General features: G+C 44.0%; 1 long non-coding RNA gene across 1 annotated transcript in view; it reads right to left on the bottom strand.

Moving 5' to 3' along the window:
- Positions 1 to 373: 373 nt before the first annotated feature.
- The window catches only part of LOC149523972 (uncharacterized), a 98,716-nt gene continuing 75,578 nt past the window's right edge, over positions 374 to 23,511 (bottom strand). Inside the window, exon 2 of the long non-coding RNA XR_016350210.1 lies at positions 374 to 698. This is a non-coding gene — a long non-coding RNA (uncharacterized LOC149523972). The remainder of the gene's footprint in view (positions 699 to 23,511) is intronic.

Raw genomic sequence — 23,511 nt, 5'->3', positions numbered from 1 at the left:
AGCATCCACAGGAGACACCCTTAGACTTGCGAGCAATCAGAGAAAGCAATGTGCTCATTAAAGACCTCACATCAACATCGACCGGTTTTCCACATTCCGCTAGGAGTCAAGGAGAAGTGAAATGTGGTCCACAACTAGAAGGTGGTTTGTATTCCATACATCAATGCCTCGCTTGAATTTGGCAGACCAACTAGCACAGGCCCTGAATGGCTCCTTTTATCAAGTGTCTGAACAGTTACTTGATCTAAGAGGTTTGTATACCTGCAGCCAGCAATGTAAACATCTGAGACAAATTACAAGGCAGTAGTAGTGTTACAGTGAAGGATGAAAGTGCACACAGGAAGGCAAACAAGCAGAGCATTACAACAGCTACTTAATGGCAAACACATTTATTAACATCAAGTGCAATGTTTGTAGGTTTCACCCCCACTGCAACCTGCGGCAGATGCCAGCTACTTAAAAAGATGAAACAGTGCAGTGAATGAAATGGAGGGCTTGGGTGGTTTTTTTTTCGGTGTACACTGCCTGTGTTCTTGGCAACGGAACCAGCTCTTAGCTCTGTCTTGGAAGGAACAAAAGCCATGTTGGCACATAGTGCGCAACTTGATTTCACAGGGCCTCCTGGGAAGGATGTGCAGGAGGCGGTCTCTGAGTCCAGCAGGCACATTCTTGAATAAAACAGAGGAGGAGGAGAAGGGCTGGAAGGGAAGAGCAGACAAGGTTGCCACGCCGTACATGAGAAGCTTTTACCCACACTGCCCCAAAGTACTCAATGAAAGAAGCATTGAAGGTGAGCCAATCTACTTAGTGCGCGCTAGCTTCACAGCGCATTTCCCTGAACAATGTTCCTTTATTAACGACTCTTCTAATAGGATTTTTAGTGCAATTTTATGGACCGGAAGTGCACAGATCTTTTGAAACACAGGGAAACATAATAAAATAGTAAAAATGGATCAAAATTGGAAGTATTCAAATACTGCAAGAAGCAAGATTAGATTTTCCCCCCTTTTGCTTCCAAAGGAATCCTCAGCTAGTATAAATCAGTGAAGCTTTGACTTTGATGGAGCTGTGCCAAAGCTACACTAGTTGAGCATTCGCCCCATCATATGAGTGTGGTGACAAGTTTGGTGGGATGTTTACCAAGAACAATTATAAAAATGAAGGCATGCTACCGTGCAATACCAAACACATATAAAGATTTGTTTATAGTAGGGTTGGATGGCTCAGGGATTTGGTAGTAGGACAAAGAAACTTTAATCTCTGGGGCACTGGTATGCACCAAGACCTAAGAGAATTCATTGAGAAATTGTTGCCATGAACATCTAGTTCCACAGGTGTCCATGTCTCAGAAACATCTATTGCCATATACACCTTGCCTGTCAGCTCAGAAGAGATGTGAAGGGTAGAAGCATGGGGACTAATTTAGACTCTCTTGCAATGGTCCTGCAGGTGGAGATGGCCCACATTAATGGGATGAGATGCAGAAGACAGCATACTGCCAAAAGCAATACTCAGTCTATTTTACTGAGGACTAGAGATATCAGCTGTGTTAATCCAGGACCAACTTTAGAAGAATAGTTTGCAGAGCTGCTGGTCCATATTTCTATAAATAATTCTCATCCTCTTTGTCTCTCACTCTCTCATCTGTGCAATCTACCTACCCTATTCCCGTACATTCTACATCCCATTGATGACTTCATCTCTCTGCCAGCATAGAAAAATTTAGGAAAATTGCAATGCAAAAAAGAATTAACTTCACCAACCTCTAGTGGCAGAACTGCTTGGGTTTTCTTTGCAGATCAGCTACAAGGATCTCTCTTTTTTTTTTTTTTTTTTTTTTTTTGTCTACAAGTGGATCAGATTTCGGCAAGGTCTTGAACTAGGAAGCAACTGAAAGCATGGGCAGTCCTGAAAAGGACAAACTGCTACAAAGCTGAAGTTACAACATAGCAGGATTTTGTTTTCCTAAAAAGCCATCTGTGTTTGCAATTTCCTGCTGGAATAGGTATGAGCAGCATCCAAAGCACATTAAAAGAACCTTTTGGTGGAAATGGACTTTTTTTTTTACTCCAATGGTGTCTCAGATTACGATTGGGATTGATCATTTAATTTAACCTCAGTGTGTTCACTCTCATGCCAAGAGTTAAATTAACCCTCACACTGGACATCAGGGCATACTAGCACTCTATACCCTCTTGATGTCTCCACAGCAGCATATAGAAGTGGCAGTTGAGGGAGAAACCTTCCCCTTGTCTTCTTCACATTGGTACATCACTATGGGCCAAATTCTGCTGCCCGCCCTTATGATGTCCCTCACTTGGCAATGGATTAGCTACTCAAGGCATAAAAGCATACTCAATGGGAGTGAAAACACAAGAATTTGTCCCCAAATGAAAAATAATATTAGGCCCTCTAATCCAGAATGCATTAATAATAAAAACCAACAACAAATGTTATTCAGCAATAACCAGGGGTACCTCCAAGTAAGTTACATTTAAGTAATTACACTTCCTGGTGGATCACATTCTCATTTGCTCTCCTAGTTTGAATCTTCTGCTTTTATTAAAAGCTCCCCTCTCACACACATTACTCACATAAGTAATCCATCCTCACCTAAATAACTCAATTTCCTTCAATGGGGCCAGTCATAAAAGTAAGCATTACTATGAGAAAGCTTTGCTTACACTTTTTTTAATGGAAGAAGACAGATCATGAAGTGGCAGTGATACCCCACTCCTTGATGGTTATAAGTGGTCTTCTGAATCCGTGTGAGAATCTGCGGCTGATTGAAAAGTGCAGCTGTTTCTGTGGATTGATACTTGGGTATCCCAAACAAAATTCAGACAGCTTTGGACAGTTTATGATGGTCGCTTCATTTTTTTTGTTGGCCTTTCATCCAGAGGTAGAAGGTTAAGTAGTTTGTACTCTGCTGAACCAAGTAATCCTATCAGAACTCACTGGCCATCCACTTACTTGTAGTTTTTCCTTGTCCAATTCTAGCTCCATTGAGCTGAATGGTGATTTTGGACTTCTATTTTTGTACCTGGTTCCTCTTAGTGGTCACGTGCTTTCTATTGTGCTGCAGCTGCTGTGTTGCGAAGGCTCCGATCTCTCCTTGGCAAGCCGTGAACAGCACATTTGCTGGCTCTTGTTAAAATAATCTCATTCTCTCACTGACTTCAATTGATTTATCATCATTTTATTTCAGATATAGGCTACCTAGCAATTGTCATATTTATTTCTAATCCGCTCTTTAAAATGGCATCATTCAGAGGTGCTTAACCACATTACTTAATTTTCGGTTTATATTGCTATTGATTTCTAATATTCTTCTCAAGATATGGCACATCACTCAATAAAGCATTCTGTTTACATAATAATTTTATCGGGTTGCTAACTATCTGAGACATTCCACCGGAGGATTGTGAATAAAATATTTGGGCTGGTTGCTAAGTGAGCGGATGGGGTTCATTTGCTGGCTATGGCGTGTGTTTACTGTTAAAGTAATTTGTGAGATAAAAATGAGTGTAAAATGTACTAGCAAGATGGATCTTTCACACACTGCCTTGGCTTTGTAAGGGAAGTTCTAGCTTCAGCTTTCCAAAAGGGAGGTGCCGAGGGGCAGGTGCTTCTTAGCTAACATGGGAAAAGTAGCCTTTGCCAAAATGCATGCTGGGAAAGGCATAAGGGCTATCAGGCAGCCAGAGCAGACCTAGACTGTGAAGAGCTGTTAGTTGTTCTTTCTAGTGAGGAGAGGTTCTGGAAAGGAACCAGACCTTTGATGGATGTCTAGAGAGAGCCTGGAATGGAATAATCAGGAAAAGGCTGGTGTGGGAGTAGTTTGCTGTGCACGGACTTGAAGAACAACTCTGTGAGAAACTCGGTTTAAACCAGACCTCAAATGTTGCTAGTGCTTGCAATTTACTAGAAATCTCACGAGATAAAGTTCTTTTCTTAAAGCCCCAGCTCCAGGTGTTTAGTTATTAAATGAGAATATCAACTTTTATTAAAATATTGGATATTTCTAGCCCTTTTGTTGGTAGAGAAAAGCTTGAAAATGTGACCTGAGTTGTACCCAAGCCTCAGAAACCACAAGACAAATTAAAAAGAACTCAACATGTATTCTTTTTAAATGTCATGGTATTTTATCCAATCTCGTGGGCTTTTCTGGGGAGGGAGGAAGGGGATTGACTCATGATTTTTTAAATACTTCAGATTAGCAATGCCAGATACATTTGAGACTTCAGTAGTGTTGTCACCGGATCAGAGCCCAGCAGGGGCAAGAACAGTTTGGAGTGGGGTGAAGAATCAGTTCTCCACACCATCCTACGAAAGCTCAATAACTGATGCTTGGTTTAAAAGAAAAAAATCTTTTGGTAATCATGAGAGTCAGTTAAAGTAGTTTACACGTGAAACCTTTAGTACAGGTTGCATCTCTATAAACCAGGACTCTATGGTCCAACAACTTCTGTAGTTCCAGGATCAGTGTCCCCGTGAGCTGTGGAGAGTGGGGGAACCCAGGAGCCTCGTGTGTGGCCAGGATCCAGGAAGGCCAGTGCATGGCCTACCTGGGCTGGGGAGGAATGGAAGGGGGGCAGGAAGTCTGGACTGCCCGGGGAGCCAGGAGTCCTCGTGGGGCAAGGCTGACAACAGGGGGACCAGAAATGAGTTCCTCTGTTCCAGCAAAATCTCTCATCCAGCATCAGTCTGGTACTGAGGGTGCCAGACCAGGGAGGTCCAGCCTGTAGCTTCATGCCAGTTTGCATGAATTTGTCAAAAACAAAAAAATCTATTTGAGGTGAAGGTGATGCTTTCGGTGGTGAATATAGGAGTATCTGTTTAACACATGCACTTGCTCCATAACAATCTAGAGAAATAATCCATAGAATGCCACTTGGAAACTTGCACTATTGTTAACATACTGAAACATGAAGTAGAGTCGCACATTTGCCAGCTTCTATCTTTTCCACATGCCATTCAACAATCCTCAGTTACTTGGTATATCTGTTTAAACCTGCACAACCAGTGATTCTACAGTATCCAGAGAGACCACCTTATTCTGAGCAAGAAAGAGGAATCCAAGTCAAATAAATTGAGAATTAACACCAACATTCAACACAAACTCATATTAAATCCAAATACTCTTACAGTTAATAGAAATGCTACAAAATGTACCCATGAGAGACTGATTTTTAAATATTTCTGCCTCACTGGAATAAAAGACAGTCCTGGAAACTTGCTGTCATGGTGGTTCCCCAAATTTTCAGTTGCCAGTTTTCGTGTTGGAAATCCGGTCCAAAGTTTACCCCCTCCTGTTGTGAGTTCCACACTCTCAGGTCCCAGATTGGTGGCTGCTCTCTTCAGCTTTTCATGTCACTTTAGCACTGGTGGGAGATGCCAGAGCAATAGCTGTGGACACTGGAGTTCTGAATACAACATCACAGACAGAACAGAACAGGGCCAGTACAAGTTTCTGATGTGCCTGCATTGCAGGTGGCTTCTACAAATGAAAGCACAGTGCAGTTTCTATGCCTGTCTGGCCTTGGCCTCACTGCAGAGGCTAGCAGGAAGCTTACAGCCTGTCAAAGGGTCACTTGTGGTTGCCCTAAACCTGCAATGATCTCTGGGCCAGTAGACTCCTTCAGCTGCACAGAGCCCTACCAAAGTCATTGGGGCCCCATCTGGTCATAGAGAACTGCATTCATTTAGCACATTGCAGGAGCAGGGGCCTGCAATACATTTGGAAGCTCAGTGTGGTCAGTCTGAAGGTGACAATCTACCCTTCCTTTTGCATCCTTCAAGCTCTCTACAGAAAGATAGTTTTTATGGGGAGGTGGAGTGAAACCATGAATGAACAGGGTTACTAAACCAACCCTCTGCCCCAGCAAATTCATCATTAAACATCAGAATCTCTCATACAAGGAGTTGAAAACCTGAGCAAAACCAATGTAGACATTGTCACAGCTAATGCTGCTGGCACAGGCCTCATATCTCAGCCCAAACAATCCTCGGTGATGCCTCGCCAAACGGGTGATTTAGCAGGTAAGGCACGGGGCTGGGAGACATGAGTTCCGTGTGTGGCTATCGCATAGACACAACATGTGACTTGGGGCAAGTTGCTTCCTTTCTGTGGTTCAATGTCTTGATCTATAAAATTCCTCCTCCCATGCAAGAGTTCCCAAGGCTAAGTGATCTGAGAGTTGTATACGGCCATTAAGTCCTCAGATCGAATGTGCTGTGTACCAGAAGGACCAGATATTATTTCATAACTTGATTTCTGCCTAGTGAGCACTATCTGAACGTGCCTTCTTGAAATGTCTTCACTAGAAAGACTGTTCTCTCTGTAAACAAATTTGCCCTTTGCTTTATTCATAAGCAAAGACAGTCTGACACGTCATAACCTGTCAATCAAACTTCAAACAGCCACTGCTAGTGCTATCATAGCAAAGTTAAATGTGACTGTAGACAGAAACATTCCAGGAATGAAAGTAGGAATCAAAGAGAAATCTTCTTGGCTTCTACTGTAAACAGAGCAGTCTTAAAGGGGTTACTACCTAGGCAAATCAAATCATTGTCAGACGAATGGTACACTGGATACATTCTCCTTTTTGAACGTTTGGGAACAATCCTCTCTGCAAGCAGAACACAAAGCGGCCTGGTGCTTCTCAGATGCATTTGTTATGCCCAAATTTCCTCAGTGGATAATTTTTACAGTCTGCCGGTCACTTGCAACAAGCTTTGGGGAACATTGACATTTCTCATGTGTGCTGTTTGAGTCTGTCAGTTGGGTATCGCATGTGGTATCAGTTCCATTCCCTGCCTGGAGCAACTTATGTAACATAGCCCACCTCTCCAGTTGCAAATTTTACAATTAACACACAACTCACCATTTGCATTCTGTTGGTTGGTTATGCATGGCACATCATCATCAATTCATACGTGTTGGGCCTGATTTACCATTGTACCTTGTGCAATCTAGCAACCTATACCTGTGTAAAATAAGTGCATGAGCACTAGTCCTGTACATTAGTTTTATTACATTTCTGTTACTTGGGGTACGTCTAGACTACCGCGTTTTGTCGACGGAAGTTTTGTCGACAGATACTGTCGACAAAACTTCCATCGACAAAGAGCGTCCAGACACATTGAGTTCTGTCGACAAACCAAGCTGCTTTGTCGACAGAACTTCGTAGTCTGGACGCAATGTTACAGGCAATAACACCTTCTGTCGACAGAGTTCTGTCGACAGAAGGTGTTATGCCTCGTAAAATGAGGTATACCAGCATCGACAAAACTGCTGAGTTCTGTCGACATTATGTCGACAGAATTCAGCGGTAGTGTAGACGCTGCCATAGTTTTGTCGACAAAAGTCCACTTTTGTCGACAAAACTAGGTAGTCTAGACACACCCTTGGATTTAAAATAACAAAGATGTCTATCCAAGGCCCTACACATAATTAATTATCTGCTGGATATGATTACCTTTAATCTCAGCACTATTAAAGTCTTTAGTTCTACAGGAAATCAGCCAGCCAGCTTCCTATCCCCTTCATCCTCAAAGAAGATAACTCAGCTCTTTCTAAAGCCCTTCTCAAACAGATGCAGGCTATTTCTGAGCAAGGGGGAGAGAACAAGTTCTAGAACCCTCATGGAGAACACCCTACTACACACCCTCTTTTTATAATGAGGAGGACCCCATGTAAGCACCCCACTTGATGTTGCCAACCAGGGCCTGCTGTACAAGGAGACACAAGGACCAGCATCCTCTCTGTGCCTCAGGTTTCCCTGAAGGGGCTTGACAGAGAAGCAACTCTGCTGACTGCATCCGTGGCAGTATGGCCCAGTAAGAGAGGAGATCCTTCAGGTGGGCTGGTTCCAGGTCATTTAGATCATAACCAAACACTTTGAGCTCCCCACCAGGACCAATGGGAAGCCAGTACAGATCCCACAGCATGGAGGCCATGCACTCCCAGGAAAATGACCTTCTCAGTAAGCAAGTTGCTGCATTCTGCACCAGTTTTTGCCACAAAATGTTTTTAAGGTGTAGCATCACCTAGAACATGTTGCAACAGCCTCATCTAGAGGTGACAGACAACAGTGACATGGTCTGCATTCAAAAGAAGGGTTGCAACTGCCTAGGCAGACGGAGGTGGTGAAAAGCTAAGTCACTGCTATAATACCAATTCTCCAAGGGTATATCTACACTACAAAGTTAATTCAAAATAACAGCCGTTATTTCGAATTAATTTGAATAGCAATTATACATGCAAACCACTATTTCAAATTTAATTCGAAATAGTGGAGTGCTTAATTTGAATTTCGTAAACCTCATTCTACGAGGAGTAAAGCCAAATTTGAAATAGCTATTTCGAATTAAGTGCTGTGTAGACACTTAATTCGAAATAGGGGGCCGCCAGCCCTTCCCAGGGAGCCTTGGTGGCCACTCTGGGCACAACCAGGAAAACTTACTCTCCTCTCCCCCAACCCTCGAACCATTAAAGGGGTAGACTCTGGCCACAGTGCCTATATCAGCTCCAAGCCTGCAAGCCCAGAGCCAGCAGTGGCCCCTGGGGCCCCTGACCCAGTGGTCCCAAAACATGAGCCAGCAAGCCACTGGCAGCCAACCCTCCACCACTCCCCAGGAGCAGTCTACCAGCTCCCAGGAGCCTGACAGGGACTGGAGAAGGCAGGCTTCTTCCTGGTCCAGGGTGGAGATCATGGACCTTATTCAGGGTTGGGGGGGATACCTCCAACGTCCATGATCTCCGTACTAGATGGAGGATAGCTGCCAGCCTGGCCACCAAAGGCCACATGCGAACCCAGGAGCAGGTCTGCATGACAATCAAGTTGGTCTAGTAAGACCCCCAACCCTGAGCTTCCCCTCCCCCTTCTTTCCCTTGCTTCCCCCTTCCAGCTCCCTCCTCCCAGGTTTCCCTCTCTCCTCTCCCACCCTCTCTTCTCCCCTCTCCCACCTACTTTCCCCAGTCTCCCCAGAGTTTCATCCTCCCCCAGTTTTGTTAAATAAAGACAGTTTTGTGTTTATGAAAAAACGTGCCTTTTATTTGACATCAGGAAGGAGGGCTAGGGAGGTGTAAGTGGAAGGACATGAGGGAGGAATGGGGCATGAACCCCCGGTGGGGAGGACCAGGGTGGCTCTGAGGGCTCCTCAGGGTAGACGCTCTCTCGCAGTGCCCCATGGATCCTGACAGCCTCCCCAATGGACCCCCCCCCCCGGATGTCAGCTGCAGCAAGTGCAGCTGGGCTGATGGCAACGACCCCATGAGATGCACCGGTGTGTCCAGGGGCAGCTCTGGCTCCATGTGGCCGAGTGCTGTGGTGTGCTGAGTGCAGGCATTCAGGGTACTCCAAGACAGGACTGCTTTGCTGTCCCTCATTGAGATAGACAAGCAAGCGGGGAACCCTGAGAACTGTCTGTCCGGGGTAGGGGTAGGGTCCCTTTAAGCACGGAGCTCAGTTAGCCTCAGGCAGCAGCCCCACACACTAAGTCCTAACCTGATGCCCTGCCGGCACTGGTTTTGGCCAGGCTTAACTTTGGTTCAGGGTCCACTCAGTGTGGACGCGCTATTTCAAAATAGCAAAATGCTATTTTGAAATAGTTTTTGGTAGAGATGAGTTATTTTGAATTAGCTTAATTCGAATTAACTATTTTGTATTAAGTTAACACGAATTAACGCTGTAGTGTAGACATACTCCAACAGCATCTGAGGTCTAAAATCACCCCTGTGCTTTGAACGCTTAACAAAGGGGAGACAGACTCCTTCAACCAAAAGGGCTGTATCACCTTTGCTGTCTCCTCCTCAGCTGTACAGGGGTTGAGTTTCTGCCAGCAAACTTTCATCCATCTTGAGGGTGTTAGGCACCTCAATTTGGATTGAGACATCTAACACATGGGGACCTATGTTTGAAAAATCTGGCCATTATTATTAGTGTTGTGTCTCACCACAGTCATCTGCCTAAGCTGTATCTATTTCTATCCGCCTACTTGGCAGTCAGATGCCCCAGTGGATAATGCTCCGAATTGCTCTTCAGAACCCCTGGCCTCTATTCCTGCTACTGTTCTTGGCTTGCTGGGTGATCATGGGAAACTACTTAATAGCTCCGTGCCTCAGTTTCCCCCTTTGTAAAATAGAGAAAATTGGCTTTACTACCCTTTTTAAAGCACTTTGACATCTATGGATGAAGAGTGGCATAGAAGAATTAGATAACTTTATTTCTTTTAATCTTTCCTCAGTCATTCCTAACCTTTTTTTTATTTCCTCTCTGAATTCCATCTAACTTATCAATGTATGTTTAGTGTTGACATGCCCAGAAAGCTAACCATTGAGGTACAAGAAGCATCACATCAAAAATCCTACACCCAAGAGATGATCAATTTCCCTGGTCTGTAATGGGATGCCTTTTTGAATGTGGTCCGAAAATATAAACCCCACTGCCAGCTGACAGATTAAATATGAAGAATTAGGTCATGACCAAAGCATACAGAGAGAATGGGGGGAAGCAAGCAAGAAGGAATGAAAAAAATCCCCAAATGAACAACTCAGAAATAAAGGTCACTGGACGTAAAGGGATGATTTGGCACACAACAAAGAATATGAAAGATGAGGAGACTGAAAAAAGAAGTGGCAGAGAATTTAAGAATCATGCAGAATATGAAAAGCAAAAGAAAAAAATCACTGTCACGCCAAGACCCAAAGCAGAGATGCAACTGTTCTTATCTGCACTTCAGGCCATGAAATAATTCTTTTTAAATTTTCTCTCTTTAATCCTGTCAATTGGAGCTGTCGCTATGGATGTAATAGCAAGTATCCCCATCATAGTATCAAAGACTCTTCACGAACACTCATTGAAATGGTCTCAACGGCTGCTCACTGTGGGTAGTACATTTACATTTTCTCGTGCAATGTCGCAGCTCCCCTTTCGTCAGGTATCAAGCCTCCATTTCACGCTCTGCTTGTAAAATTATTAACAGCTGGCCTAACATGCAATCCAACTGGAGTCTGGTTTGCTAGACTAAGACAATGCTTAATACGGTTGTTTCCTAGCCTTTCAAATACCGGTCTCCTTCACATTTTGCTATGATCAGAACTGGCCTTTAAGCACAAAGCAAGGAATGGAGTTTTGGGCAGAGGTGAGCCTGCACCCAAGACCTCCGAGCTGAACGATTTCCAACTTGGGGGGGGGGGGTGTATAAAATCCAACCTCCGACCCAAATTTTGCAAATGTCCTTTTTCTAATAGGCCCAATGAACACTGGACACTGGAAGCCTGAACACCTGAAGCCCGATTTCCTTGTATAGTAAGTCCCCTTTCCCCCCACATTGTCAGTGGAAAGTAGGTGAAAGTCAGAGCTGGTTGGAAATTCTCTAATGCAATTGTCTTGGAAGAGGCAGGTGAGTCCAAATCAAAATGCTTCTAGTAGGACCCAGGTAGGGCTCAGCTGGAACCGTGCCTGACATGCAGGTTTTGAAAGACTCCTCTCTGACACATACTAGAAAGAGCTGCCAGCATTCATAAGTGCTTGCCAGGGTGGCTTCCTGCCAGCTCACCCCTTTGTCTTCTTGGCAGCCCTTTTGGGTGGCTGATGAGGAGCAGAGACCCTGGATGCTCAGCTGAGGTTCCCAGGGCTTGCAGTGTCAAACTCTGTAATATTTACTGGCTTGAAAAGCCAGTTTCCATTGCCAGCATGGTGCAAAGAGGTCTTCATGTAAATGAGACTAATGTCCCCTCCATTTCTGTGAGGGATAAAAATCCGTATTGCCTCATGAAGCTATCAAACTTTTCCAGGTTTCCCCTCACTCATTAAGAAGAGAGGCAGCAGTTCAGTGTTTCACTATAAAGACCCAGGCAGGATCTTACATCCCATCTCAATTCCATGAAGAATCCTGGCAGAAAAAGGAGGAGCTGGATTTAAGATGAGCCAAACCATTTCAGTGAGAATCCAGAAACTCCCAACTTTGGCCTTCAAGTCAACGGTGTATTTAGCTTGCCTGACCTCTCAGTAGGTGCTAAGTGCTTAGGTTGCAAGTTAACAAAAGATACAGTAGGATGAGCACTAAACACTGTACTAATGACACATTTAGTTCAAAACACCCTTTGGAAATGATGCACTTGCTGTTGCCTGAAAGCCTACTCATGGCAGGTAAGAGGTATGGATCTGTGTTTACGTGCTAGCATAAACACCTGAGTTTTGCATTGACTTTCTTTTACTTACTGCTACTTTCCAGCTGTATTAACACTGCAAGGCCAGTTGATCTGATCATAGTAAGAGCAGTTTATATGCCTTACACAGTGTTTGTCTTCAGCGATCCGTTATGTACATTATTACATGGTAGTTTTTTCACTTGTATGCGGGGCAATGAACAATGAACGGGAGAAAAAGGGCAGGAACTGGGGAAGGTAGCTAGGGGCTGTCTTCCAAATACCACACCAGATGGGCGGTAAATCCTGCCAGCTGTGGGCAGCCCTGCGAATATTTCAGGGCCTCCCTCAGCTCAGAATCAAGAGGGCACAAAAATAACAAATATATGTTGCTTCTGTCCCTTCTCTGGACTAAGGCTGTGTTGCACCTTATGGTTCATCCATCTTTGGAGCTGGAGGTGTAGTTTCCAGCTCAGGAAGACATACCCTTGATGGCTCCATCTGACCTAAACTAGCCCTCCCCCCCCCCCAAAGTATGTAACTAGGGTCTTGGATGGGTACCTACTTGAGATGGCTAGCACCTCCTACTTCTTGCACTGCTGTGGCTAGTGCACCTGCTGGATCAGAGCTGGTGCAGGTATGACCCCTCCTGCTAGAAATGACATGTCCCACTTAAAGTATGGAAAAGCCGTTGGCAGCGGAGCACAAAATCCCAATCAGTATCCCCAGCATGGGCGTGATGTGTCTGTAGGCATTTCTGATGTATTGTTGTTATTGCCCTCATTCCTTTGTATTCAAGCAGCACCCAGGACCCCCACTCAGGGACCATGCCCCATTATGCTAGGTAGTGTGCAAAGACAGAGTAACACCACTGTTCCTATCCTAATTTCCAGAGTTCTCCCTTGAGGGCCAATTTGGCACATGACTGTTTCCACTCGTTCTGTGTCACTTGAAGGGTTTCTGCAAAACTGAAAGGCGGCAGCGATTGCCTAATACTGTCATGTCACACGATGCGTTGCTTTTTAAAGCTAGTGTGCACTGTGAAAACATTGTGGCTCTCTCGGTCCCAGACCATCTGTAACGTGGAAGAGTTTCAGGAACAGCATTGCACATTAGAAATGAGAAAAAAGCAAATTTCGCCCACTTTGGACCTCCTCACGCAAAGGATTGTTCCCCACATATTCTCCAGTGAGTTGTCCTCGTTTAGTTTTAAATAATCAAGCACGGGGGGTTCAGGTGGGAGGGTAAACCAGCTAAAGCACTTAGGGCACCATTTTACTCGACAGCAACAGAATGTGTCTTATTAAGGATTTGACTGCCTTAAAATGAAGGCTCTAACAAAGCATGCCAAATAGACCTTACTGGACTCCGCTGACAATTAACCTGAACCCTGGAGAGAAGGAGAAATGCATCCCACCCAAGAATCAGAGAGAACTGGTCTCTCCGTCTCTCTTTCTTTCTCTCCCCCCATCCCTCCCACCCCATCCAACCTTCCCAACTATAGAGGAACCAAAAGAGAAACTGCCTGTGCAAGAAAGGAGCCAGTTGTTGGGCGTGAGGTGGTCACCACTCTCCTACTACCCAAAAATAGTTTGTCTTCTTCTTCCTTACCCTTCCCCCCACATCTATTTGCCTGTTTGTCTGTGTGTGGGTGTCATCTCACAAAAGCTAAGCTGAGAAATCTGGGTTAAAAGCTAGCTAATATTCTCCATCCTAGACAGAGTTATCATTAATTTTATCCTACGTGCCGATGTTTAATGGGAGAGGCGGATCGTTTGAATTAGCCAAGCCTCCTGTGGTGCAAGGCCAGAGATGGTAGAGCAATAATGACTTGCGATGCCATGAGGCCTATTATACCTGATTACCATTCCAAAGTGGTCGAGTAACTGGGCACTATCAAAGCACGTGGTCCTTGTGCCCGGCATCGGAAACGGACTGGCATGATGGGGTTGTACCCATGCTTTGTCACAAGGAGCTCTCTAGATGTACTGGCTCACTGGCTGTTTTACACAGGTCAATGCTGCTCACCTTCCTCGTCAGGTTGGAAACTTGATTATGTGGTAGAATGGAAAGTACAACCAAAGGGCAAATGCCTATGAATCAAGGGACTTGCCGCTCCTTTTCCAGAGGTTCTCTGCTTTCCATTGGCTGTTCAAAGGCAGATGGGAGCTAATCACCTTCTTATTTCCTCCCCTCAGTTTAAACCTGGTCCTTAGAGCCTCTTGCTCCTTTTTTTAGCTGTGCCACCATCTCTTCCCTAACTATGTATTTAGGATGCTGGGGGTCTGGTCAATTCTCTTTCTTGGAGTTAGGAAGGGTTTTTCCCATGGAGACAAACTGTCAGAGGCCTAGTGGTTCCCCCCCCCCCCCTTTCTCAGTTTGGAAGCACTGTTCAGTTAGTAGACACTAATGTTCACTGTGATTTGAAGCCAAATAGGGCCAGTTCCGGAGTTATGAGACCTGGGATCTCGCTGATGTGCCCTGTGGGTGAAGGAGAGTTCTGCTGTCTTCGTAGACTAAAACGACCCTTTTTGTACCGCCTTCCCCCTTTGCAGAAGGAAGAGTGAGATGCTTTAGAAGAGTGAGCTGACTGCTAGAGGTAGTCTGAGGAGATTCTACCCTGAGTTACATATTATATCATGGTAGCCCTGTGACCTACTTCACTGGACCCACTCAAATGGTTGGTATTGGGGCATCAGGTTGGAGATTCCATTTCCAGCGTGAAGTTAATCAAAGTACTGCTTGCCACGTAAACTCATCCTTCTGTCTATCTTTGACCCAGACTGAAAGGTCCACATCATACGTGGCTATGAAGAAGCTAAGTTTGAAAGCATGAGAAAAAAACCCTGAAATCTTTAGTCTCTAAAGAACATCCAATCAACCCACACACTACTATGTTTTACCATTGGTCAGCGGGTGAGTTTTGGCAACTGCTGTGGCTCTTTGCACTGAAGGATGAGTCTCAATATTATGAGCAAAAGACAGAGTGTTAAAATTGTTTTGGCACTCTCAAATTAGCAATGGAAGTCAAAACCAAGGATCACATACTGCTTAAATCATAGGTTCCCAAACTGGGAGACATGCCTCCCTGCGGGGGGAGGGGGGGGAAATTCCAGGGGTAATGCAAGGTGACCCAGCTCCCCCTGTCAATCCCGCCCTCCCCTCCCCCAAGAAAGAGCCCGGTCCATCCGGTAAAAAAATTCAGAAAATACCATGTGAAATATCTGGTATTTTCTGTTTTTCCTGGCTCAGACATCCGTTAGAACACACACAGCTCAGGCTGGCTGGGGGAGGATGGAGCATCCCAGGGAGACTTCAAAATGGCCACCTTAAAAGTCTAATGCCTGCTCTGCTCTTAAAACTGCAACTTTTTTTTTTTTTTTTGGTCAACAACTTTTCCCCTGGAGTACCAGCACCTTTTTTTACACTGGTCCCAGGAATTAAAGGGGCTGCAACTGTTTTGCAGCCCCAGTTAGTTCCTTTATTTTTCTCAACAAGTTTTGATGCAATTTTGGGGGGGGGGGGGAGAGTGTGAGGGTTTCTCAAAAATCAAAAAGGAGTCATGATGCCAAAAAGTTTGGGAACCACTGGAAATAAATACACAAAATATACTCAAGCCATGCCATCAAAAAAGGACTTACCTTTACATTTTCAAGCCACAGATTTTCATATTCTGAGTCATGGAAGCAGTTAATGCAGGGGGAGAAACACAATATGTTAATGTTATTGTATGGAAAGTGTTCTGAATTTTCACCTTGTGTATCTGAAATCAGGGTGAAGTGAAAACATGAGCCACTGAGCATATGTAATTGGGGCTGGAGAGCCATATGCAATGATTTAGTACTCTGAACTATGCAGAGATCAGCCTGAAGTGACTTGAAACGATGGTTTAGCCCCTTAGCCACCTCTTTCAGAAGAGCTGTTATATTTGTTGAAAGTTAAGTGGATGAAATGTATTGAGTTGACTTTAATATTCATTACATCCAGTCAAAAATCTATCTGTATTTAAATAGATTCAGAGCATTCTTTTATTCTAGTAGTGTGTCAGTATTTTAGTATAGAACAATGATGCTGGTGACATTGTTTTATACTTAAAAATAACCATTTGATAATAAAGTGTTTGACAAATTGAATATGGCCTTTATGTGTGTCTATACAACATGTTGTGGAGTACTCATCTTTGGAAGAAAACAATGAAGAAGATGAGGGAATGAAAATGGTTCTATTTTTAAGAAGTTTTTCTGGCTTAGTTATTTAGAGACCTTTTCCAGACAAAATGAAATTGTTCTTTTACATTGTATGGTTCAGATTGTATGAAACAAATATTTCTGGAGTTTAAAAGATGGTTTAAGTTTATTTTTTTCTCTTCACTGTAGATCTTAGGAATGCCCAGGACTGATGCACTGAGACATCAACAAAACTCTTTTTTGCAAGTAAGCAGTATGGTTTAGTGTCTAAAACTCAGGCCTAGAAGATCTGGGCTCAGCCACAGACTGTACAGGAACAGGCATAATTCCCCTCTGTGTTCACAACATTTTGTTTCCTTACACATTGAGAGATTGCCTTAGTTAATTCTTGCTTAAATGAACTTTGTCCATGGTTGGCAGAGCATCAAAGACCTTAGGATGAACACATCTGGTGTATTTTGGTGAGTCGGTAGCCAGGTCAGATCTGACACAGTAGAACATGACATGGAGACAGGAGTAAACTAAGAGAAGAAACATTTGTTCCTCAGAGAGATCAACATTTTGCAAGATTTCTCTTTGCCACCAAGCTGCACAAAGAAACGGCAGATATACAGGTATTGTCTTTAATGTATGCTGTGGGAAAGCAGGCAGAGCATACGTTTAAATCCTTTGACTTGTCTGAAAACAGTCACAAAGATGACTGTGAAAGGGTTCTCTGAATGTTTGATGCATACTTTATACCGCAGAAAAATGTGATTTATGAAAGAGCATGTTTCACCAGGGAATTCAAGCTCCAGAGGGAAATAGTGAATGTTTCAAAAGAACTCTGGATACATTGGCTAAAAACTGTGATTAAGGGAATGCAAAATGTGAAAACATGAGAGACAAGCTGGTTATTAGGTTAACAGATGAAAACTGTTCATAGCAGCTACAAATGAAGGGAAATTTAATACTCCCTGTATCGCTACAGATAGCAAAACAGGCAGAATTAGTCAAACAGAGCAAAGGCAGGAGCAACTTGAAGCTAGCTTAGAAGGTATCAACAGATACTTGAGAATTAAAAGTCATTATCATAAAACCCGTGAGGCAAGGAGAAAGAACTCCCAGACTAAAGGAGACAAATTCCATCCTACATGCACAAGGTGATGCATGTCCAACCAGAAGCATACTGAATGTATGATCTGTGGACATTCTGTAGCTATTTGCCACTTCAAAGCTGCCAAGAAGTTGACCCACATTACAGACTGTCAACAGCCGTTGTATCTGGGACCTATCTCTTTGCAATGACATACAATCGGCCTGGAAAGTGGGGTGAAAAAAAATCAAATCTTCATGACAATTCTATTGACTTAAAAAACGGAATCAGAAGCTGAATCACAGTCATCTTAGAAAGGGCTTACAATCACTGTGGACCTCTCCCAGAGGTGAAGTCATCTGATACAATTCCAACTAACCCTGGAGGCTTTCTGAATTGCATGGGCCAGTTCATCCCAGAAACAACTGATAAAATACAAAGGCTACACATTCAGGGGGCATGAGATCAAAGACCAACAACCTTTTCAGCTGCAGTGTGACAGCCAGGATGGGTCTAAGGAGAATCATGGAAAAACACAGAGGATTTGATGACACTGGAGTTTTGAAAGGAGATCTAGTACAAGTCATCTTAACAGATAATGTGGAACCACACAGTGGCTATGTCTACACTGGCGCGATCTTGCTCCAGAAGTATGCAAATGAGGCTAAGCATGGAATATCCATGAGCCTCATTTGCATATCTAATGAGCCGCCATTTTTGCGGAAGAGGCTCTTGCGCCAGAAGGAGCGTCTACACTGCCGCTTCTTGCACAAGAAAACCCCTCTTGCGCAATGCCGTTATTCTTGAAAATAATCAGCGTAACAGCATTGCGCAAGAGGGGTTTTCTTACGCAAGAAGGGGCAGTGTAGACAGCTCCTTCCACAAAAATGGTGGCTCATTAGATATGCAAATGAGAGTCGGCAATATTCCACGCTTAGCCTCATTTGCATGATTCTGGCACAAGATCACACCAGTGTAGACATAGCCAGTGTGCAGACACCTCTACCAGAGAGATTCTCAACATACCAGCTGATGAATTTAGCAAATTCAGAGGACATGATTACCTGGTCATCATATTTCCCCAAATGTATAGAAATAATGTACTCAAAAGAGAACATGTCACAGTGTTATCAGGAAATTGAAGTGCACTTTTGCTCATTTTCAGATTCCAGAAGAAACTAGTGACAGACAACAGACCATAATTCACTGCAGGAGAACTGAAGTTATTCCAAATGAAACATGCTTTTGATCACATTACTAACAGCCCAGATTACCCACAAGTGAATAGAGGGGCTGAGAAAGCTGTTCAAAGAGCAAGAAAATCTTGCAGCATGAAGAGCCATGCCTTGCCCTTCCGAGTTACAGATCAACACCAATCACTGTTATTAGGTACAATCCAGCACAACTCCTAATGGGAAGATGACTCAGAACTAACTGTTTAAACTTTGGAAAAGAAACTATCTCCCAAGAGGATAGAAGAGAGTATCTAAATCTACACAGCTCCTTTTTGCGCAAAACACCCCTCTTGCACAAGAGCCGGTCTTCCTGAAAAAAAGCGGAAGAACGGTTCTTGTGCAAGAGAGGGGTAGACAGCTCCTTTTTGTGCAAAAGCCTCTTGCGCAAAAATAGAGCCTCATTAATTATGCAAATGAGGCATGGTGAAAGTCCACGCTTTGCCTCGTTTGCATATTTTTTTGCGCAAGAGAGGGCAGTGGAGACGTAGCCCTTGATTTCACCAGGTATCTTCCAGCGTAGCACACTCCAAGCAAACGCCATTGGGAATTTCCTCCTACTGACCCTGGAAGTGAGACAAAATGGACTCCATTTACTAGGAATATGTGACCAGGTCAATGGCAAAAGGAAACAAAGATGGTGCTACTAAGAAAGGAATTGCATAAGAATACAGAGAGATGCAAAACAATCTATACTGAATTCATTTGTAAAATAACATGGTAAGCCCAAGTCAGTACTATTCCTATTACTCCATTAAGGGTATGTCTACACTGCTGGCTTTTGCCAGCATAGAGTATGCAAATGTGGCTCTCATTAGCATTTGTCATGCTGTCATTAGCATATTCTCTGCCTGAGGCTTTTTGCTCAAGAGTTTTTTGCACAAAAACAAGCAGAGTAGACGGCTCTGTTTTGCGCAAAAACTCCCTTTTGCTCAAGATCCTTATGCCTCAAAAAAGGAGGTATACAGATCTTGCGCAAAAGGCAGGTTTTGCGAAAAACGGATCTGTGTACACTCTTGTGCAAAAAGCCTTGGGCAGAGAATATGCTAACAACAGCATGACAAATGCTAATGAGTGCTTCATTAGCATATCCTCTGTGGCCAGCAGTGTAGACATAGCCTAAGACTTTCTTAAAACATCCTTACAATTCACGGGAAATAGACGGTTCATCTTTTGGGTTCCAGATGCATAAAGTATTCTTGGTCCTTAATCTAGCCAAATACTTCAGCCCACAGGGCTTAAAGTTCAGGATGTATTTAAATGGTTGGCTGGATCAAGACTGTACCACTGTGATAGGCAACCAAAGCCATGTGAATACCCCTTCTTCATCTCAGTGGGCTGCAAGATTGAAGTCGGGCATGTGCACTAACCACGACCCCAAGAATAAGGTTAAACACAGTGTTCTGCATTCTCCACCTTTGTCAGGCCTTTTCAACACCAAGCGATCCATTACTGGGGCAAATTAAATTGCTGGCAAGAGTAGCACAGAGAAGCAGATGGAGCACCCATCTCTCACAATGTTGTGGGCCATCAGCATGCCCTGCATATGTGCCCTTGCTTTAAATGAGTGTCACGTCTTAACCCTTCCCCCCCACACTCTACCCCTTCTCTCAGCCCCCCCAGCTTCTTCCCTGCCTCCTCCCTCAAGCATGCCCAGTCCCAGCATTTCATGGAGCACTGTGATTCAGTTGATTACAGCCCTATCCTGGTTCCCCCCTCCCTTCCAGAGCTTGAATACTGTGAATCATGTCGCTCACAGTGCTCCGGAAGTTCTGGAAGGGAGGGGGAGGTGTAGCCAAGTGCAGGGCCCCCAGCACACAAGAGATGTGGGGGAAGGGGGGGCGGTTGCACGGGTCACACGTAGAACCCTGAGAGGCCGCATGCTGCCCGCGGGCCGCAGATTGCCCACTACCGCTACACAAAGGTTCAACTCCGTGGGCAAGCACGGTTTTAAAACAAACCTGTGTGGGCAGTCTAGGGGGCCAGTGTTGCAGCTTACACTGTGCTATTTGTGAGAATGACTCCTTTGGACACAACATTTCCACCACTAGGTATCCTTCAGTCATTGCCATTGTTAATTTCTTTTGTGGAGAGGGCTGACATCTTCCACATTAAGAACATTACGGGAGCATGAGAAGAACTGCTAAGAAAATCAAGGAAGAAAGCACAGGAGATGCAGCTGCCATGAACTGCTGCAACTGGGGAGGAGCGCGAGATAATCTGACAAGAAACAACATCTGACAGTGAATGAATTTGCATTCATTTAGGAATTTGCAAAGCACATCTCAAGCTGATTGACATTACTACTTGCAAGGAAATTCAAGTCACTTACGACTTTAGCAGACGGCTCTGGCCTTTAAAAAACATTTTAGCCTGGATTAACTCTTTGGGAGTGCTGAGGTGGATTTAGTTTCCTTTAAGAAGGAAGAGAAAAATACAAATTAAAAACAAAGTATTTAAAAACTAAATAGAAAAGCAAATCTACTCTAGGGCAAATTAAAGACTTCCACATTTTTAAAAACAATGAGTAGTCCCGTAGCACCTTAGAGACTAACAAATATATGTTTGTGTCATGAGCTTTCATGGGCACAACTCACTTCTTCAGAGGTTTTAAACCAGTCAAGAGTGCTAAAAACAGAGAGTAGCTTCTAGATATAAATGCAACAATATTTACTAATTCCACTTTAATTCAGTTAGACGGCAAACCAAGATTATTATCAGCAAAACAATGAGTGATAACTATTATTCTCCTTTGAATACATTGCTCTTGAAAAGAGAAGAAACTAACACCTTGGGTTCTATTTTAGTCATATTCAATGCACACTTATTTTGGATAAAATACGTAAAGGTTGAAAAGGGTCTCCCTCTCTGATATTTATATAATTCATAAATCAGAAGCACACAATGGGGTACTGGCTTCCCTTCGTTCTCCTCTCTGAATTCACTGTGTGCCACTCTCTCATTCATGCCCCTCTATTTCAGCATCTTACTGGAGCATAACCCACACACCACAGCTCCTTTTCCATATGTTTTTGATTTCCAGTTTCATGGAGCTATTTTAAAAGTTGTTCTTCAGCTGAGGTCGGGGGGTGCATCGAGGACCTTAGCTGCAGCAGCACCACAGGAAGGAGCAACATTTGCGGAGCACACGCTGTGATGAACGATGGACTGGAAAGATGGGCAGCAGCAGCAGCTCAGTGGATAACCAGGGATGGGACTAGTCGATTTCTCAAGCCACTATGAGAGGGGCTGCAAAATACTGGGCACAAAGTGTCATCCTGTGGCCCTCTGGGAAAGAAGATTCCTTCTCCCAAGTTCATGGCCATGTCCAGTGCACAGCCTGTTTACCTGAGGGACTGGGCTGCCAACAGAGGGCTGGGAACATAGGGGTTAAGGGGACAGCCAGCCCCCGGCCTGGTGATTTAAAAGAGGGTTCCTGCCCACTGCCAACGCTAATGTGGCAGCAGCAGCTGACAGAGGACTTGGCCCTTTAAATGGCCACCAGAGCCCAGGAACCCCTGAAGGGCTATCTGGCAAAGGCAAGCTCCAGCCCAGCCCCTTCTACATGAAGCCCTGCCCCCTTCCCAGTGCTCGGCAAATCTGTCTGCAGCCTCGCTCAACACGTTGTCAAAATCTGGCCCCTTTCTGGCATGAGACATTTTTCAAACCATGTCTATTTTCTCTTATTTCCATTCATGTAGGCTGGCATTCCGAGCTTCAGGTTTGATTTTTTTTCTTTGAAATATTGGGCTTGCTCAGATTTTCTCCTGGTTTCATGCCCAAGCTATGGAAAATTGTGAATTTATTATTATGACGCCATAGGGTTGCCAACACTGACATACAACAAAACCCCTGGGACACCATGAGCCCGTAAACCTGGACAGCTGACAGTCTGCAGCAAGCACCCTTACAAATTCCCCTGGGTAACTACCTGACAAAAAGTAGACTCTTGGGAAAAACTGAACTGGTGGCAACCTTATGTAATAGCCAGAAACTGCCCTAGCTACTCAAAAAGCTTTTAAGTGTCACCTGAACCTTACAGCCAAATGGATCAGTACAATAATCAAACTTAAGACCAGGCAAATTTCGTTTCAGCTCTAATTTAATGCAATATCTGTGTACTGTCATCTGTCCCTGAGTTGGACCCAAACTGACACATGTGCTGACTTTGGCCATCAGAGTACAATTCAATGCTTTCTGAAATCAATGAAAAGATATTCATTGGTTTCAATGGCTGTTGGATCAGGCCTTCAACGTTCTGCAGTACAGTTCTGAAACGCCTTCACTTCACCGAACCTGCCTTCATGTTTGCTGGGAATATAAACCTGCAGCTTGCCATCAGCGATGTGCTTTTGCTGTATTGAGTTACCAAGTGTTAGTTTTGTTGGGTCTTTCCATAATGCTGTAGCTGTGATGAAATGTAACTCATAGAAGGTCTTCCCATAAGGCCCTATTCTGGTCACATGTTAGTCACATCTCATTCACTGCACTACTGGAAGGCGCCCAGCTAACGTGATGATGAGGGTGATATAAGAACATGAGTAGAACTAGGCAGTTCAATCTTTGACACATATTACTGTCCATTAAACTCTGAGGGATGTTCACCAGCTGAATAACTATACTGATTTTTACCTCCATCACTGCAGAAAGTAAGACCTTACAGACTGATGGTTAGTGTGCTTAGCCCTTATAGCTACTATTGATTTCAATGGGTGTTATGGATGGTCAGATCTAGAGCTGGTAACACTCCTCCCCCAAAAAACAACCAGAGAATTATTTTTGTGTGTGTGAAAATGCTCATGAAAAGAAGTCCATGCTTTTTTCTGAAAAAAAAAAAAAAAAAAGAGAAATATTTCAAAT

Source organism: Pelodiscus sinensis, chromosome 8 (assembly GCF_052426305.1).
Source record: "Pelodiscus sinensis isolate ZL-2025 chromosome 8, ASM5242630v1, whole genome shotgun sequence".
NCBI classification, from domain to species: domain Eukaryota; kingdom Metazoa; phylum Chordata; order Testudines; family Trionychidae; genus Pelodiscus; species Pelodiscus sinensis.
The sequence above is the reverse complement of the archived record's forward strand: the minus strand, read 5'-3'. Positions and strand labels throughout refer to the sequence as shown.